Consider the following 19,835-nt stretch of genomic DNA (forward strand, 5'->3'; position numbering starts at 1 on the left):
TCTATACACCAACAATGAAAGATCAGAAAGAGAAATTAAGGAAACAATCCCATTCACCACTGCAACAAAAAGAATAAAATACCTAGGAATAAACCTAACCAACAAGGTAAAAGACCTCTACTCAGAAAACTATCAGACACTAATGAAAGAAATCAAAGACGACACAAACAGATGGAGGGACATATCATGTTCTTGGATTGGAAGAATCAACATTGTGAAAATGACTGTACTACCAAAAGCAATTTACAGATTCAATGCAATCCCCATCAAATTACCAATGGCATTTTTCACAGAACTAGAACAAGAAATTTTACGATTTGTGTGGAAACGCAAAAGACCCCGAATAGGCAAAGCAATCTTGAGAAGGAAAGACAGAGTTGGTGGAATCAGGCTTCCTGACTTCAGGCTATACTACAAGGCTACAGTGATCAAGACAGTATGGTCCTGGCACAAAAACAGAAATATAGATCAATGGCACAGGATAGAAAGCCCAGAGATAAACTACAGTCAACTAATCTATGACAAAGGAGGCAAGGATATACAATGGAGAAAAGGCAGCCTCTTCAATAAGTGGTGCTGGGAAAACTGGACAGCTACATGGAAAAGAATGAAATTAGAACACTTCCTAACACCATACACAAAAATAAACTCGAAATGGATAAAAGACCTAAATATAAGGCCAGACACTATAAAACTCCTAGAGGAAAACATAGGAAGAACACTCTTCGATGTAAATAACAGCAAGATCTTTTTTGATCCACCCCCTAGAGTAATGGAAATAAAAACAAAAATAAATAAATGGGACCTAATGAAACTTCAAAGCTTCTCCACAGCAAAGGAAACTATAAGCAAGACAAAAAGACAACCCTCAGAATGGGAAAAAGTATTTGCAAATGAATCAACAGACAAAGGATTACTCTCCAAAATATATAAACAGTTCATCCAGCTCAATATCAAAAAAAAAAAAACAACCCAATCAAAAAATGGGCAGAAGACCTAAATAGGCATTTCTCCAAAGAAGACATACGGATGGCCAAGAGGCACATGAAAAAGCTGCTCAACATCACTAATTATTAGAGAAATGCAAATCAAAACTGCAATGAGGTATCACCTCACACCGGTTAGAATGGGCATCATCAGAAAATCGACAAACAGTGAATGCTGGAGAGGGTGTGGAGAAAAAGGAATGCTCTTGCATTGCTGATGGGAATGTAAATTGATACAGCCACTATGGAATACAGTATGGCGGTTCCTTGAAAAACTAAAAATAGAACTACCATATGACCCAGCAATCCCACTACTGGGCATATACCCAGAGAACACCATAATTCAAAAAGACACATGCACTCCAATGTTCATGGCAGCACTATTTACAATAGCCTGGACATGGAAGCAACCTAAATGTCCATCAACAGATGAATGGATAAAGCAGATGTGGTACACACATACAATGGAATATTACTCAGCTGTAAAAAGCAATGAAACTGGGACATTTGTAGAGACATGGATGGACCTAGAGACTGTCCTACAGAGTGAAGTGAGTCAGAAAGAGAAAAACAAATATTGTATATTAACACATATATGTGGACTATAGAAAAATGATACAAATCAACTGGTTTTCAAGGCAGAAATAGAGACACAAATGTAGAGAACAAACATATGGACACCAAGTGGGGAAAGCGGGGAGGGTTGGGGGGGGAACGAATTGGGAGACTGGAATACCAAATTGTACACTCTAAATATATGCAGTTTATTGTAAAAAATAAAAAAATAAAAAGTTAAAAAAAGAAAAGAAGTCATGGGCTTGAAGGAAATAAACATGTAGAACTGTAGCCATTCTTAGTATATCCTATACTGAATTTCAGTTATCAAAGACATACAATATAATACACAAGATAAAATGATGAAATGAAATTTTCTTTAGCATACTTATAGGCTAGCTACTGCAAAAATGTATGGCGGGCAACCATAAAACCTCAGTGTCATATAACCTCATGACTGGGGTCATCAGCTAGGCAACTGTGCTGATCTTGGCTATGCAGTCTCGATTGCTGGCTGGTTGAGGACGGCCCAGCTGGGATGACTGAGGAAGCTTGTTTCTTCTCTGCATGTATCTTCTCTTCCAGCAGGCAACCCTGGGCATGTTCTTATAGTGATGATTGAGAGGGAAAAAGAGAAAGCAGAAATGCACCAACACTTTTCAAGTTAATACCCTATTGGCCTAAGGAAGTGATTCCTTGACTGAATCAAGGAATGAGACAGAGCAGCCTTCCCTGATTGGGAGTGCACTGCACAATGACATAGCAAGGGGCACAGACAAAGGGAGTGGGTGAAGAATTGGGATCATTTCCCTTTAATGTAGGGCCACCATCTAAAATGAAACCCACTTGGTCCATTTTGAAAGCTGACATGAGCTAGACTGCCATAGGCCCTTAGGCCTTACCCTGGGTTCCTTTCATATATTCCTTATTAGATGGGGTAAAATATCTCCCAGTTTCAGATTGGTCTGCCACACTTCTCAGTGAATATCTATTGGCTCTTTTGAGTTTTTCTGTCCTCATGTCTATTAGAAATCTCATTTCTTTATTTTCTTTCTCCCACACAGAGGACAATACTCAAATTCAAGTCTTGAGACTGTTGGTAATTTGTTCCCACCTGCTTGTACTTGGAGATTCATAGTTATACTTTGCCATCTAAATCTGTTGTAATATTGTCCACAAGATTTGGTTTTGCTCTCTAATAGTCTGTTTTCAAATATGTGGATATTTGGGAAGTCTATCTTCTTACTATTTGTTTTCTACTGTCTCATCTGTCCTTTGTTTCATATTTTTTCAGCTTTATCATGGATTATTATTGAATTTCTCTCCTTTGTTTACTTATTAGCTGTAACTTTTTGTTTTCTTATGTTAGTGGTTGCTTTAAGATTTATAGTACACATTATAAACCCACCATGGTCTCTATTCAGATAATACTATACCAATCCATGTACATCAAGACAACTTTATATAGTCTACTTTTAGTTCTTTCTTCTTAATATTTATGCTAATTTTGTCATACATTTTTCTTATACATGTTATAAATTCAACCAGACATTGTAATCTTTTTGTTCAGTCAATTATTTTTAAAAGATGTTTAAATAATAAGAAAATTCTTGTATATTTACCCATGTAATTGCTATTTCCAGTGGGTTTCTTATTCTTTTATGTAAACCCATATTTCAAAAAAAAAGGTATCATTTGCCTTTTGTCAAAATGATTTCCTTTAACATTTCCTATAGTGTGGATCTGTTGGTGATAGTCTTTGAGCAGTTCCATGTTTGAAAATGTCTTCATTTCACCTTTGTTTTGGAAACATATTTTTACCAGATACAGAATTCTAGGTTGACAGTTTTCCCATCTGGCACTTTAAAGACTTCTCTCCACTGTATTCTTGTGTGTGTTGCTTCCTATAAGAAACCCTCTGTCATCCTTATCTTTGTTCCTCTGTATGTAATGGGTTTGTTTTTCTTCCTACTTTTAAGATTTTCTCTTTATTATTGACAGTATGATCATGATATGTCTCAGTATAAATTTCTTCATGTCTCTTATGCTTGGAGTTTTTTGCAGATCTTAGATGTGTGTTTCTAGTTTTCATCAGACTTGTACAATTTTCAGCCTTTATTTCTTAAATATTCTTCCTGTCCCCTTCTCCTCCTTCAGGGACTCAAATAACACATATCTTAGAGCCCTTAAAGTAGTCCTACATATTGCTGATGCCCTTTTCATTTTTAAAATTATTTTCTCTTTCTGTTTCATTTTATATAGCATCTATTGCTTTGTTTTTAAACTCACCAATCTTTTCTTCTAACATGTATAACATACTGTTAATTTCATCCAGTGTATTTTTCATCACAGATATTGTGGTTTCTATCTTTAAAAGTTCGAGTTAGATCTTTTAAAAATCTCCCATGCTCTTCTACCACTTTTAGAACAAATGGAATTCAATTATAACTGCAGTGTCCTTGTCTGCTAATTCCAACATCTATCTAAGTTTTTGATAAGTTTCCTGTTGATTGATTCTTTTCATTAAGGGTCATGTTTTCCTGCTTCTTTGTATATCTCATAATTTCTTACTTGATGCTGGATACTTTTGTCTTCCTATAAATATTCTTGAGCTTTTATCTAGGATGTATTTAGGTTGTATCTTGCTTTTATGACTTGGTAGGTGCATCCAAAGCAGTGCTCAGTCTAGGGCTGATTATTATCTACTACTGAGCCGAGACCTTCTTGAGTACTCTACTCAATTTCCCATTAATTGTGAGTTTTGGTAAGAAGAGCACTATGTCCAGCATTGTTTACAGTTGAGTACTGCTTCTATGAATCCTTTTGGATATTTTTCCCCATATGCATATGCTAATCAATATTCTGCTATTACTTGAGGGAAACCTTCTGCAGGTATTTTGGGGAATCGCTCTGTGCTGCTCTCATCTTTGCAGTTCTGTGTCCTGCACACTCTGCCTTGGTTCATCTGAATTCTCAGCTCTATCTCTTTAACTCAATGAACCCACCAGCCTCTGCCTGGACTCTTTCTCCCTCTACCACGGGCTAAAGCACTCTCAAGCCAGTAATCTGGGGCAATCTTGTAAAACTCCCCTTGTTTATGTCCTGGGAACCACTTTGTTGCTTGATGCATTAAAAAGTATTGTTTCAAAGACCTTGTCTGGGTATTCTGGTTGTTTCAGGTGAGAGGCTCTGATTACTTTATCTTGATTGGAAACTAGAGTTTATGGGGTTTTTAATTTTCCTAAAAATCCTTTCATTTTTTTCATTTGGGAATTATTATATATATTGAGTGAATCTTAAAGAAATCTTAGCTGAAGATTTCTTTTCTTTTTATTAAGACAAAGATTATACAGTATTATAGCCCACAAATCAGATCATTGCTTAAGTAGTTTAACAGAAGTAACCCACACTGCATTCACAACGAAGGTAGCTCTAACAAACAAGCCAAGGGCCTTCCCATTTGGATTTATTGCACTCAAGTTATTTGGGGTTAGTAATTATTTTTGAATAAAATGTAAATTAATTAATTTGGGAGTAATTTTTAAAATCCATTTGTTTTGCTGCCATGCAAACATACCCAGGTTTGATCATTTTTTGTCACAATGTTGTAATTTTACATTAATTTTCAGTATAAAACCAGTAACTAAAGAGAACCACAATTATCAACCATGAGATATATGGGATATTTTAGTCTGTCAATATATTGTTCACATAAGACATTGGAAATAGCCTTTTTAATATGTTAGCATTAAACTATCTTTGAACCAAAAAAAAAAAAAAAGGTTTTACCAAACACCTTACCTATTTCAGCAATTTTTTAGAATAATCCTTTTTTTAAAAAATTAATTAATTTATTTATTTATTTTACTGGCTGTGTTGGGTCTTCGTTGCTGCACACAGGATTTCTCTAGTTGCGGCAAGCGGGGGCTACTCTTCATTGTGGTGCACGGGTTCCTCATTGTAGTGGCCTCTCTTGTTGCAGAGCTTGGGCTCTAGGCACGTGGGCTTCAGTAGTTGTGGCACATGGGCTCAATAGTTGTGGTGCACGGGCTTAGTTGCTCCGCAGCATATAGTATCTTCCTGGGGCAGGGATTGAACTCATGTCCCCTGCATTGGCAGGCGGAATCTTAACCACTGCGCCACCTAGGAAGTCCCTTCAGCATTTTTTAACATCTAATTTAGGTATAAATAGAAACAGGTTTCAGAACAGCTAAAGTGAAGATAAGAAGGAGAAGAGGGAAAGTGCATTAATTTTTTTTTAATCACAACAAAGATTTATTCCTTGTTCTCATCACAGACTGACGTGGGGTAAATACATAAATTCTTTTGTCTAATCTCCAGGCTAGAATAGTGAGCCAAGAAGTCCTATTAATATTCCATGTTATAGGACTCGCTATTGGATGTCCAAAAGATGGCCATTTAGCAATTACTAAGTCCAAATTGTCTTCCTTTAACCTTAAAAATTATCCTTAGAAAAAATCCCTTGGTAAATAATCTTCCTATGCCAAATTGTAACCTCATAAGGATTTTATTATACTATCATCGATTCTATCACTCAGACCTCAAAAATATATATGCTATTGGAAGCAGAGAATAAACAGAATTCAGAAGAGGGATGTGAATGTTAAGGAATACCATAACCAAATTTTTAGAAAGTCCTATCAAAATGAGGGATTTTTTAAATTTATTTTATTGAAGTATAGTTGATTTACAATGTTATGTTAATTTCTGCTCTACATCAGTGATTCAGATATATATAGAGAGATATATATATCCTTTTTCATATTCTTTTCTATTATGGTTTATGACAGGATATTGAATATAGTTCCCCGTGCTATATAGTAAGACCTTGTTGTTTATCCATTCTATATATAATAGTTTCCACCTGCTAATCCCAAACTCCCAATTCATCCCTCCCCCACCCTCCCTCCCCGTTGGCAACCACAAGTCTGTTCTCTATGTCTGTGAGTCTGTTTCTGTTTTCATAGATAGGTTCATTTGTGTCATATTTTAGATACCACATGTAAGTGATATCATATGCTACTTGTCTTTCTCTTTCTGACTTACATCACTTAGTATGATAATGTCGAGGTCCATCCAGGTTGCTGCAAATGGCATTATTTCATTCTTTTCTATGGCTGAGTAATATTCCACTGTGTGTGTGTGTGTGTGTGTGTGTGTGTGTGTGTGTGTGTATACATATGTATTTGTATATGTATATGTATATGTATACACACCACATCTTCTTTATCCATTTATCTGTCAATGGACATTTAGGTTGTTTCTATGTCCTGGCTAGTGTACATAGCGCTGCTATGAACATAGGGGTGTATGTAGCTTTTCAAATTATAGTTTTTACCAGATATATACCCAGGAGTGGGATTGCTGGATCATATGGCAACTTTACTTTTTTTTTTTTTGAGGAAACTCCATACCATTTTTCATAGTGGCTGCACCAATTTATATTCACACCAACAGTGTAGGTGGGTTCCCTTTTCTCCACACACTCTCCAGCATTTGTTATTTGTAGACTTTTTAATGATGGCCATTCTGACTAGTGAGAGGTAGTACCACATTGTAATTTTGATTTGCATTTCTCTAATAATTAGTAATGTTGAGCATCGCTTTATGTGTCTATTGGCCATCTGTATGTCTTCTTTGGAGAAATGTCTATTTAGGTCTTCTGCCCATTTTTCAATTGAGTTGTTTGTTTTTTTAGTTATTGAGTTGTATGAGCTGTTTGTATATTTTGGAAATTAAGCCCTTGCCTGTCACATCATTTGCAAATATTTTCTCCCATCTGTAGGTTGTCTTTTTGTTTTGTTTATGGTTTCCTTTGCTGTGCAAAGACTTGTAAGTTTGATTAGGTTCCAATTGTTTATTTGCACTTTTATTTCCATTGCTTTGGGAGACTAACCTAAGAAAATATTGTTTGGATTTATGTCAGAGAATGTTTTGCCTATATTCTCTTCTAGGAGTATTATCATGTCATGTCTGATATTTAAGTCTTTAAACCATTTTGAGTTTATTTTTGTGTGTGGTATAAGGGTGTGTTCTAACTTCACTGATTTACATGCAGCTGTCCAACTTTCCCAGCACTACTTGCTGAAGAGATTGTCTTTTCCCCATTGTATATTCTTACCTCTTTTGTTGAAGATTAAGTGACCATAGGTACGTGGGCTTATTTCTGGGCTCTCTCTTCTGTTCCATTGATCCACATGTCTGTTTTGTGCTAATACCATGCCATTTTGATTACCATAGCTTTGCAGTATTGTCTGAAGTCTAGGAGGGTTATGTCTCCACCTCTGTTCTTTTTCCTCAGGATTACTTTGGCAATTCTGGGTCTTTTATGGTTCCAATATAAATTTTAGGATTATTTGTTCTAGTTCTGTGAAAAATGTCATGGATAATTTGATAGGGATCACATTAAATCTGTAGATTGCTTTGGGTGGTATGGTCATTTTAACAATGTTAATTCTTCCAAATCCAAGAGCATGGGATATCTTTCTATTTCTTTGAGTCATCTTCAATTTCCTTGATTAATGTTTTATAGTTCTCAAGTCTTTCACTGAAGGATTTTTTAAATTCTGATTTTAATTATGAACATATGTTAGTCCATAAAGAATTAACCTAGGAATTAATTAAAATTAAAATGGTCAACCCACACTTGTCCTGTCAAAACTATTTGGCACACCACTCTTTGTTGCCTACTTGGCTGCTATTCTTATCCTTCTTCCTTTCTTCAGTTATTAGATAGCCTTGTACTTTATGTGCCCTTCCACAGTACCCTTAGCCTCCCAGAGATGATGGGGGTAAAATTCCATTATTTTAAACCAATTGCAATAATTTAATTTCACTTGCCAGTGACTAGCTTATGTCTGAGTATATGATACAGTTCTGTCCAACAAGACTTAAGAAGAAAACTTACATTATCACTGGGAAATTTTTTTTCAGTTTCATATGGGGACATGTGTTATATTGATTATTATTATGAAAATTAATAATTAAAGGGAAAAGTTTTAAAAATTTATCCTGTCTTTCTGGTAGGAACTCTGTTTCAGGAAAACCAAACTGTCCCACAAAAAAAAATGTGAGCTAATAAATGTAGAGGACTCTAAAGAAATAATTTACTCAACAAGAATCATCAGTGGATGCTAAAGACATTAGGTGAAATAATATAGGAGAATGAGGTATTTACATGCTATCAAAGAATTGCACATGCGCGCGCGCGCACACACACACACACACACACACACACACAAACCAGGGAATAACATAAATTATTTGCTCCTGTAATTGGGGGAAAAAACCCTCACATAATTTCACAATGGCAAGATCAACTTTTATCACCTTAATTCAACGAAAAAATTTAGCATCACTGTTGGGCTACAAACTAACATGACATATCTCTAATGTGCTATAAAAAAAAACCCATATCTCTTGACAAAAAGGTTTAAATTGAGATCTAATTTCCACTTTTATAATTTTTGTATAAAAGTAGAGGGAAAAGTTAACTTTCACCACAATGCAACAGACAAATCCAGAATGGGTCATTTCATACAAAAAAATGAGCCTGGCTTCTACAACAAATCAATATCAACTGTTCTAGATTTTTTTTTTTAATTAAAAAAAAACTGACATACAATCAAATGCAATGAGTGTTCTTTGATTGACTCAGTTTTAACAAGCCAGTCATAAAATATATATTTTGGGAAATCAGGGATTTTTATTATAAGAAGAATACTAAATTACACAGTGAATTATTAGTAACCTGTTTAGGCATGTGAGTAATTGGTAATGTAAGGAGAACACTCAATTTTTGGAGATGTTGGTTGAAGTATTTGGAATGAAGTATTATAGTTGTGCTTCTCGTCCTGTGTGATAAAATATGGCAAATATTAACCATTAAAGTAGTGAGTATATAGAGGTGAATTTTACTATTTTGCAATCTATTTTATTATTGTCTGAGTATTTGAAAATTTTTATAATAAATATCTTGTTTTTTAAAGGCCTACAAGATAGAAAATTAAAAATTTCTTCCTTTAGACAAAAATAATTAATTGATACCTGGAGCTACTGCAGTCATGATGTGACCGTAAATGGTATTACTGACTTGCTGAGGATGGCAGAACAGAAAGTAGAGAGGAACATGTGTCCGTGATGAGGTCCTCATGCCAGTGAACCCACCCTGGAATCAAGGTGTCTCCAGCAACCTTGCTCTGTGAAATAATAAACCACTTGATGTTTAAGCTACTTTCAGTGAGTCTTTAGTTACTTGCTGCTAAATGCTTCTTATTTGATTCAGTACACATGATATGACTGGAAAGAAAGACGGGAAAGAGTGATTTGAGCATGTAATTTGAAAAAAGTGAGGCTCCTTGGAGATAACTGAAGTGCTAACAAAGTCAAAATTGGAATCAATCAGTGAGGTTGCCAAAGGGGTAAACAAACTCTCCTCCTAATAAGTGAGAGTAGCATTAAATTGAAAGAATCCATACAAGACCTGAAATAGTACACACACACACACACACACACACACACACATGCACAATGTTTACACTTTAAGGACCAAGCCTACTCAAAATGCTATCCTATTTACCTTTAAAACTACTAGATATAAAATAAGCTACAAGGGTATATTGTATAACATGGGAAAAATAGCAAATATTTTATAATAACTATAAGTGGAGTATAACCTTTAAAAATTGTGAATAACTATATTGTAAACCTGTAATTTACAGGTTTACATCAACTATACCCAGCTGATGGACATGGAACATTGATCTGGAATTCTAAACAAGTCAAGCTTCCTGTTGAGGGCTCTGTTTTCTAGCCTCATCAAGGCAAGCCTGCGCACACCTCATTTCTCTTCCCCATTGGCTAAGCTATAAGCCAAACTCTTAGTGAAAAAACAAACAAACAAACAAAGAAGAACCAAAAAACCTTGGAGATATCTACTTGTTAAGAGGATCTCCTTAAAGCCCAGCCAGGGAGAAACATGAATTTGATTATTAGTTTAGAAATCTCTCTCTATGAGGTCTTTACTTAGTAAATAGGCTTTCAAAATCCAGATAAAGTTTCTATCCTTAAGGCAATCATGTGTTAATAAATTTGACTAGATTTAAATTTTTTCAAATCTGTATGACAAAATAGGCCATAAACAATATTTGCAAAACAACCCACAGCCTGGGGGAAAATATATGCAGTACCCACAACCACTAAAGGATTACTATTCAGAATATATAATTATTTCATATAAATTTATAAGAAAAAATATTTTAAAAAGGAGCAACTAACAAGACATACAGATGGCCAAGAGGCATGTGAAAAGCTACTCAACATCACTAATTATTAGAGAAATGCAAATCAAAACTGCAATGAGGTATCACCTCACACCGGTTAGAATGGGCATCTCAGAAAATCTACAAACAGTAAATGTTGGAGAGGGTGTGGAGAAAAGGGAACCCTCTTGCATTGTTAGTGGGAATGTAAATTGATACGGCCACTGTGGAGAACAGTATGGAGGTTCCTTGAAAAACTAAAAATAGAATTACCATATGACCCAGGAATCCCACCACTGGGCATATACCCAGAGAAAACCATAAGTCAAAAAGACACATGAACCCCAATGTTCATTGCAGCACTATTTACAATAGCCTGGACATGGAAGCAACCTAAATGTCCATTAACAGATGAATAGATAAAGAAGATGTGGTACATATATACAATGAAATATTACTCAGCCATAAAAAGCAATGAAATTGGGACATTTGTAGAGACATGGATGGACCCAGAGACTGTCATACAGAGTGAAGTCAGAAAGAGAAAAACAAATGTATATTAACACGTATATGTGGAATCTAGAAAAATGGTACATATCAACCAGTTTGCAAGGCAGAAATAGAGACACAGATGTAGAGAACAAACATATGGACATCAAGTGAGGAAAGTGGGGTGGGGGGGTTGGGGTGGGATAAATTGGGAGATTGGGATTGCATTAGTATTATATTACTAAGAAAAAAATATCAAATTGTACACTTTAAATATATGCACTTTATGTATGTCAATTATTTATCAATAAAAGTTCTTAAAAAAAAGGAACAACTAAATAGATAAGTGGGCTAACAATAATAGACAATTCATGTAAGAGAAAACTCAAACAAAAATTTTAAATTGCATTCAAGATCATTAATAATCATGTAAGTATTAAAATCCTTACTTTTTCACACTTGTCAAACAGTCAAATGAGGATAAAGAAAAATGGATGTTCTCATACTTGAAGTGTAAACTGGCACAACCTATTTGGAAAGCAATTTATAAATACCTAGAAAAGTAGAAAATAGATATATATCGCATGACCCAGCAATTCCACTTCTAGACATACACCCCAAATAAGCTCTCAGACATGTGCACAGCAGACATACACACATTTTTATTTTTAATAAAAAATTAAAAACACATTCCTAATTAATATGATATTAGATAAGAGATTTACTGATCTATATGTTACAGACTTTTTAAATGAATAAACAAGATGTGTATACATGTAGGTGTGTATATATATGTATATCAGGATATGTACCTCTTGCAAGCATAGTGCTGAATGATGAAAAGAAGTTAGGTCATATATATGGAAGAGCATAATTTTCATAAACTATTAATTATACTAAATACATTATGTATCATCCATCTATGGCTCTAAACGTAAATAGCAAAAGTAAAAATCTATGCATGAATGGAGAGTAAAACGACAGGGGTTTAAGATTTTAGTGATGTATCACTTCATTGTTTAATTTTGAAAACAGAGATCTTTGAAGCAGAAATGGAAAATGTTAAATTTGTTAAATTGAGGTAGTTCCTAGATGGTCATATATTACACTATTTTCCATACTTTCCACAGTGTTGAAATATTTTAGTTGTTTTAAGAATTGAAATAGAGATAATGAGACATTGTCTTAGCAAAAAGTAATGAGCACAGGCTTACTCTTTGTCCTGACTCCCTAGTCCTTGAATGACACATGAAATCATCTTTTTCCTTTCTCACTAGCCCTTAACCCACATGTGATACCAGTCAGAATAAGGTGACATCAGCCAATCCCAAATTCTACCTGCTGACCTCATCTCACACTCCAGCTTACCACTTACTTCTCTTTTTGTGTTCTAGTTTGGAAGAGTAATTTCACCACATGCTTGGATGAACCAAGCATGAAATTAAGTGGCCAGCAGCTCTTCCAAACTCAAAAATCTCCCCCACACAAATCAACCAATTGCTGTTGGCTAAAAACAGCTAATTTTGCTTAAGAAGCAGGGTATTTTAAGACACAGTCACTTTATATAGAGCAAAACATCTGAGGTGTCTTTTCCCCTAAACGGGGGCATTGGAGCTCCAGGGACCAAGACCCAGACTTGAAAAGGTAGCTACACCGTTCTATCTTCTCCAGAGCCCCACTTCAGCTTTATTATACTTTGAAGAAGAAAGACACAAGATAAAAGTGATATGAGCAAATACATTTCCAAATATATTTCTAAAGTGCTTAGATCTCTATTATAGTACCTATATTTTTAAAACAATATTTGTAAAGTATCTAGATAAATGACAACATAAAAGAGGTACATTCTTAATCTGTTCATTATTGTTTATAAAATAAATATGGATTGAGTGCTCACTAGCAGTAGCAGTAAGGCTCTGTGCTAGCAGATCTCTCTATATAATGGGACATGTGTGCATGGTACAGAACAATGTATTTTCTAAAAACTACTCAGGAAAAAAATTGGCTTATGTGTATGACAGAAACACCTTGTATTCTAAGTTTAAGAAATAACTGATTTTAAATCTCATAATTCCATGAAATAGATGCAGCTTTTTCATCAAAAAAAAGTCATGTGTATACATGTGGTATGTGATTACTTATAGGGTGAGTCGGTAGAAACAAGCTCAACTGTAGAGTATTGCATCTTAAAGCTTCCAAATGCTAAGCAAATATCTGTATTCCTTTAGGAGAAGCCAGTATTAAAATATAGTATCAAACCAGAAATTTTCCAAATGAGTGCATGCAGACCACCGAAAATACCACGAGGTGGCAGCACATCCCCACGATAGCGCTGCTTCCACACTGACGTCCGTGGTCAGAAAGAAAACCTTGACTGAGATGTCCACGTTAAATCCTAAGTGTTAACTTTGGGAAGAACTTCAGAATCAGTTTAGCCCAAGTTTCCCTTCACCTTCCAAAGAGGAAGGCTAATTTCTGAAAAATTAGGCATTGTTTAAAGTCAAACAAGCAGTTAATGGACAGATCTGGGATCAGAACTTCATCTTTTAGCCCCCAGGGCACACTCCCGAATCATGTAAAAACCTTCATTGTGCCCATTCTCTACCTCAAAGCCTCCAGACGACGGCTGTCACTAAGAAAAATGATACCATGGAATAAAAAAATGATATAATGAAATAAAACATATACGTATTTACACATGTAAAATACGTAAACGGAGCAGCAAGCAGTTTTTCTTGGGTCCTACTCCTCTTTCTCGAGTCCCAGCTCCCCTGACCTACAGATCCCCTTTTGGTACCTTCCTATTTTCTAACCCCTCCCCACAACAAAATGGGAGCAATTTGAGTATCAATAGGCTTGTTCATTTTTTGGCTGAACCTCATGTTTACTTTAACTGTAAAATGAATGGATGTTGCTCAAATTAAAGAAATATTAGGCTATAGAAATAGACAAACCTTTAAGTTGACTTTACAGTCATTCTCCTTCAGGCTAAATGCAGTCAGGTGGCTAACCTTCCTAATTTGCCTGGGGTCGGGGGTTTTCCAGGATGTAACATTTTTACTGTATCTGCTTTAGGGAAGCTCCCACACCAACCTGGTTTATTTTATAAGTCCAGTAAATCAAACCATTTTTATGCTCATTTCTAACAAAACCTAATCATTTTCTTAAAACTAGAATGTATGTAATAACAGCTAACTTTTGCCAAGTGCTTGCCCATTTCCTGGGATTCTGCCATTTGACTCATAATAACCTTTTGGGAGAAAATCCTTTATTTTTCTGACCCGTCAAACCAGTGAACTGGGGCTTAAAGAGAATAAATGACTTACTCAAGACTATACAATTAATAGGGGAAAAGCTAAGTTTCAAGCCCAAATCTGCTGGTTCTTAAAGCCTGTGCCCTCATTCATTTCACTACACCATTTCTCATCTAAAGAGGATCTTGTTCTGTCTAAAACTTTCCATATTGATGGAAATGTTCTATATCTGCTCTGTCCAATAGGGTAGCCCCTGGCCACATGTGACTATTGAACATTTGAAATATGGCTTATGTGGCTGAGAAACAGAATTTTAATTTTATTTCCTTTAAATTAATTTAAATTTAAATATATGCTTATGGCTGGTGGCTACCGTACTGGACAGCAAAGATCTAGGTGTGTTACATCAACATACAGGCAGACCTCAGGGATACTGCAGGTTTGGTTCCAGCCCACCACAGTATAAATCGAACATCACAATAAAGCGAGTCACATGAATTTTTTGGCTTCCCAGTGCATATAAAAGTTATGTTTACACTATAGTGGTGTCAATTAAGTATGCAATAGCATTATGCCCAAAAAATACAGCGTACATACCTGAGTTTTAAAATATTGGTAAAAAATGCTAGCATCATCCGAGCCTCCAGCAAGCCCTAATCTTTTTACTGGTGGAGGGTCTTGCCTTGATCTTGATGACTGCTGGCTGGTCAGGGTGGTGGCTGCTGTAGCGTAGGGTGGCTATGGTAATTGCCTACAGTAAGACAACAATGAAGTCTGCCACATCAATTGACTCTTCCTTTCATGAACGATTTCTCTGTAGCATGCAATATTATTTAAGAGCATGTTACCCACAGAAGAATTTCTTTTACTTTTGGAGTCAGTCTTAAACCCTGTCACTGCTTTAATCAACTAAATTTACATTGTATTCTAAACGCTTTGTTGTCACTTCGACAGTCAGTTAATTTCACCATCTTATATGGGTGTGGTTCGTGGTACCCCAAAACAACTACAACAGGAACATCACTGATCACAGATCACCAATAACAAATATAATGATAATGAGAAAGTTTGAAATAGTTCAAGAATTATCAAAATGTGACACAGAGACACAAGGTGAGCAAATGCTCTTGGCAAAAATGCCTCCGGTAGACTTGCTCCACTCAGGGTTGCCACAAACCTTCAACTTGTAAAAATTGCAGTATCTACAAGGTACAGTGAAGGGAAGTGCAGTAAAACAAGGTATGCCTGTAGTATAATAAAAAGAGAAAGGACATTAGAGTCAGCCACCAGCTGTGTGAAATAGAGTGACATTTTCAGCTTTAACTCTCTCTAAGATTCAGTTGACTCTGGTATAAAATTGAGGTTAATTATAATTATAGCAGACAGTTATGTTTTAATTAGATATATAATTATACATATATCTTATATAAAACTATATTTAAGATATATAAAATATTTATATTTTATTTTACATATATATAAAATACATGTATTTATTTTAATAATCACTAAACATGTTTCATTTGCCCCTTAAAGATTTAAAGTGTTTGGGCAGGAAATTGCATAAGCACTTCTTCCAATATTTGACCATTCATGTCAGAAAATTCTTCAGTGTCTCTCCTATTGTAGTATAATTTGGGTTCTTTCACTACATTCTCTCTTAGAATTACTGTTGGGTTTAAAATTTAAATGACAAATGTAAAGTACCCCACAGTTATCTCAGTGACCAGAACACAGTAATGTGCAATAATGTTTCTTTTCCCTCTTACCTCCCTTAAGACTTGGAATAATTTGTCTTTTAAACCACACATTTCATCCTTGATGAAGAGGGTGGGAAAGCATGGGATGAATTTCCTATCTATACTTGTCTGAGGTCAAAGGATAATTGAATTCTCACTTTGGGCTCAGGCATGTTCAAGAAACAAGTGCTATACTATCTATACTATCATCTGATATGTGAGTACCGTCATCCCTCTGTATCCACAGGGAATTGGTTCCAGGACCCCTGTGCATACCAAAATCCGCAGATGCTCAAGTCCCTTATATAAAATGGTATAGTATTTGCATGTAACTTGTGCACAGCCTCCCATATACTTTAAATCATCTCTAGACTACTTATAATGCCTAATACAATGTAAATGCTATGTAAATAGTTGCCAGCACTGGATAAATTCAAGTTTTGCTTTTTGGAACTTTCTAGAATTTTCTCCGAATATTTTTGATCTGCAGTTGGTTACATCCATGGATGCAGAACCCACAGATACAGAGGGCCAACTGTGTTTATTAGAATGACTGAAAAACAGTGGTGAGTCTAACTTCATTTTGACCCTGATTTGTTCTGTGGTCATTTGTACCTCAGATTTCCCATCTAGGAAGTGGATAGAATCACCTTAAATCTCCCTCAGAATTATGTTAGGATTAAGATCCTTAATTGTATAAATCCTCCTACTAGTATAATTTACATTTTCATGTCAATAATCTCTCATGACCATCTACCATAGCACTATACATAATATAAGTTGTAGCTTTTGTAAAATACTGTCATAAACTGTAAAGCACTGAGCATTGCTTATAATCATTCTGTAAGGCAGAAAATAACATTTTCATTTTACCAATATGGAAATGGATGTTCAGCAAATTAAGTGACTTGCCCAAGTCACACTCAAATGTAACCTCCTTGACCACAAAATCGCTGACTTGATCACTCTTGTTGAGAAAAGGATGCTAAAACCAATCCCTGTGTTGCATGAGATTAATAGGTTTAGCCTTTCTCAAAAGTGTTATGATTGGTCCTTCAGAAGAACTTGCCTGAACAAAGTGTTTTAAGATATTGGACTCGGCCTGGTGGGGGTGAGGTGGATGACTGGTCTCCTGGTGTCACGCCTTCCTGTTCTGTCTCCCAACATCTTAAAGTGATTAAGGAACACAGCTTTTCCAAGTTGCTGTTCTCCTCTGCAGCCACTAGGTGGACACCCCATCTAATCCAGAGGTGCTGGTATAATAGGTTTAGAAGGTTGAGGATTTCCAGAATTAATGGCCCCAGAGGGAGGGGCTCTCCCCAAGCCTGCACGTGAGTGAACAGCATGGTGATTAAGCCCTGAGATTTAATCACTTGGCCAGAGATAAACTGGAAACAAAATCATAGCACACCCCTGTCCTGTCCACACCCTGGCCATTCCTGCCACTTCAGGGCTTGGCTCCGGTGTTCCAATCTCAGTGGCTCCCTAACACCCCTCCAGCCCTGAAGGCTCAGGGTTGTAGAACTCTCAGCTCACAGCTCAGGTGTCAGGTCAGGGCCTGGGCCAGAGGGAGGTGTTGACCCCCTTTCCAGAAGCTGTTGAATCAGAAAAGGACCCTGTCTGAAGTGACAGAAGGAAGCTGACCCGAAAGAGACAGCACGGACATAGGAACCTGTGCAAAGGCTTCTGAAGATGATGGAACGAGTGGAAAAATAAATCATTGCCCAAGGAAAAAGCTTTTGATTTTGTGCTTCTTTTCTTAATCCAAATTTGCGAAAACCTCTCTATAAAACAACCCCTAGTGTTTATAGCCCCCTTGGGTCTTTCCTTCTACCTCTTAGGAAGGCCTGACACACGCCCTTCTCAGATTCCCCTCGCTGACTCCTTCCTGAGCTGTTGCTGCTGCTGAGCCATCTGTCACCCCCGTGTCTGCAGCCCCCTCCAGAAAGCTGCGTCCCAGCAAGCTGCGACCCGGGCCCAGGGACAGGATGCTGCAGTCACAGCAGGATTTCTGCTAACTGGGGAGGGAACGGGGGGGACATAGAGGCTTGATTTGAACTTCACAAAGTAAAGAATCCAGACATTTGTTTTTAACTCAAATAAACATATATTTATGACACCGATTCTGTGAGACACCCATCCTTTTTAAAGGCTAGACCTTCCCTCCAACCATCATGAAGTATGCCCTTAATGAAGGCGTTAGGAAGGACTGTAGAATCTGTAACACTTTATCAATCAATCAGTCATACACATGAAAGATCATTGAATCAAACCCCTTTAACTTTACATTGAATAAACAGAGATGCAAAGTTGGAAGATGCAAAGATACTGAAATTCTCACACACACACTATATAAATATATATGCATATATATATATACACCCACACATATATACATATATACACATATATAACTTAAAATATATATTACCTCTTCTCTAATTAGTAGGAGAGATAATATACTTTTCAGGTATAGGGATCTGGTGGGATGGAGATGGGGTGAGGATAAAGGCAGACCACCCACTGCCCTGATGAGGGTCCGGACTACAGTTGGGAAATTGATAAATGTGGTTTTAAAAAAGTTAGTACAAAATCCTGCAAATAACACCAGTGAGGTAAGAACTGTCCTGAAGATTCAAAGGAAGGGGCCATATCCCATCTGGCTGATGTCAAGAAATTGGGCACAAATCAGGTTCTCTCCAGAGAAGAGAATGAGGGAAGGTATAGATTATAAGAATTCCAAGGAAAAGCACATATAGGAGCAAAAGCACGGTCTAGGAAAGCCCAAAAGCAGAGTCTGGCTAATGGAAAAAAACATGTGGTCTGTTTTGGCAAGTGTATAAATTTCGTAATCAGGAATATTTGGGTAAATGATTAGAGTGTTAGATTGAGGCTGTTGGTGGAGGCTTTGAATGATAGACTGTTCTCAATGTGACGATACTTCATTCAATAAGAAATGGGGAATCTCATATTTTCTAAAAATGGAAATGTTCTGATAAGACGCTGTCAAAAATAAACACTAGGCAAACTGAAAAAAGGGACACGTTTATTCTGTGTCTAAGAATCAAGTTTCTCAGATCAAATCAAATCATCAAATCAAATAAAAAACCTCAGCTGTCTGAGTCTGTCCATTCACTCACCCTCTGCTCCAACTCCCAACCCCCATCATCCAGCCATACTTGCCCCCTGGGGAGAACACCTGGGCCCTGCGCCTAGCTCAGCCTCAGGTTTACACAGATGTCTCAGATTGGCAGAAATATTCTTGATTTCATAATATCAAAGCTTCTCTAATAAATACATCCATTTGGAATTAAAAAAAATAGTTACACAGTAATTCATGTTTGTTTTCTTTGCAAAAACTTGGGATGGGGAGATAGAAAGTAAGGGCTATAGACAAGGTACATTTAACAAAATTTTGAAAGTATAACAAGATGTGTAGGAAATACAGATATAAATATAGATATAGATATACATGGCTAATTGTGAAGTAATTTTAGTTTAGCTGGAAGGTAATGCAGGATTATTAAAAGC

The sequence above is a fragment of the Hippopotamus amphibius genome, chromosome 12, assembly GCF_030028045.1.
Source record: "Hippopotamus amphibius kiboko isolate mHipAmp2 chromosome 12, mHipAmp2.hap2, whole genome shotgun sequence".
In the NCBI taxonomy this organism is placed as follows: Eukaryota; Metazoa; Chordata; class Mammalia; order Artiodactyla; family Hippopotamidae; genus Hippopotamus; species Hippopotamus amphibius.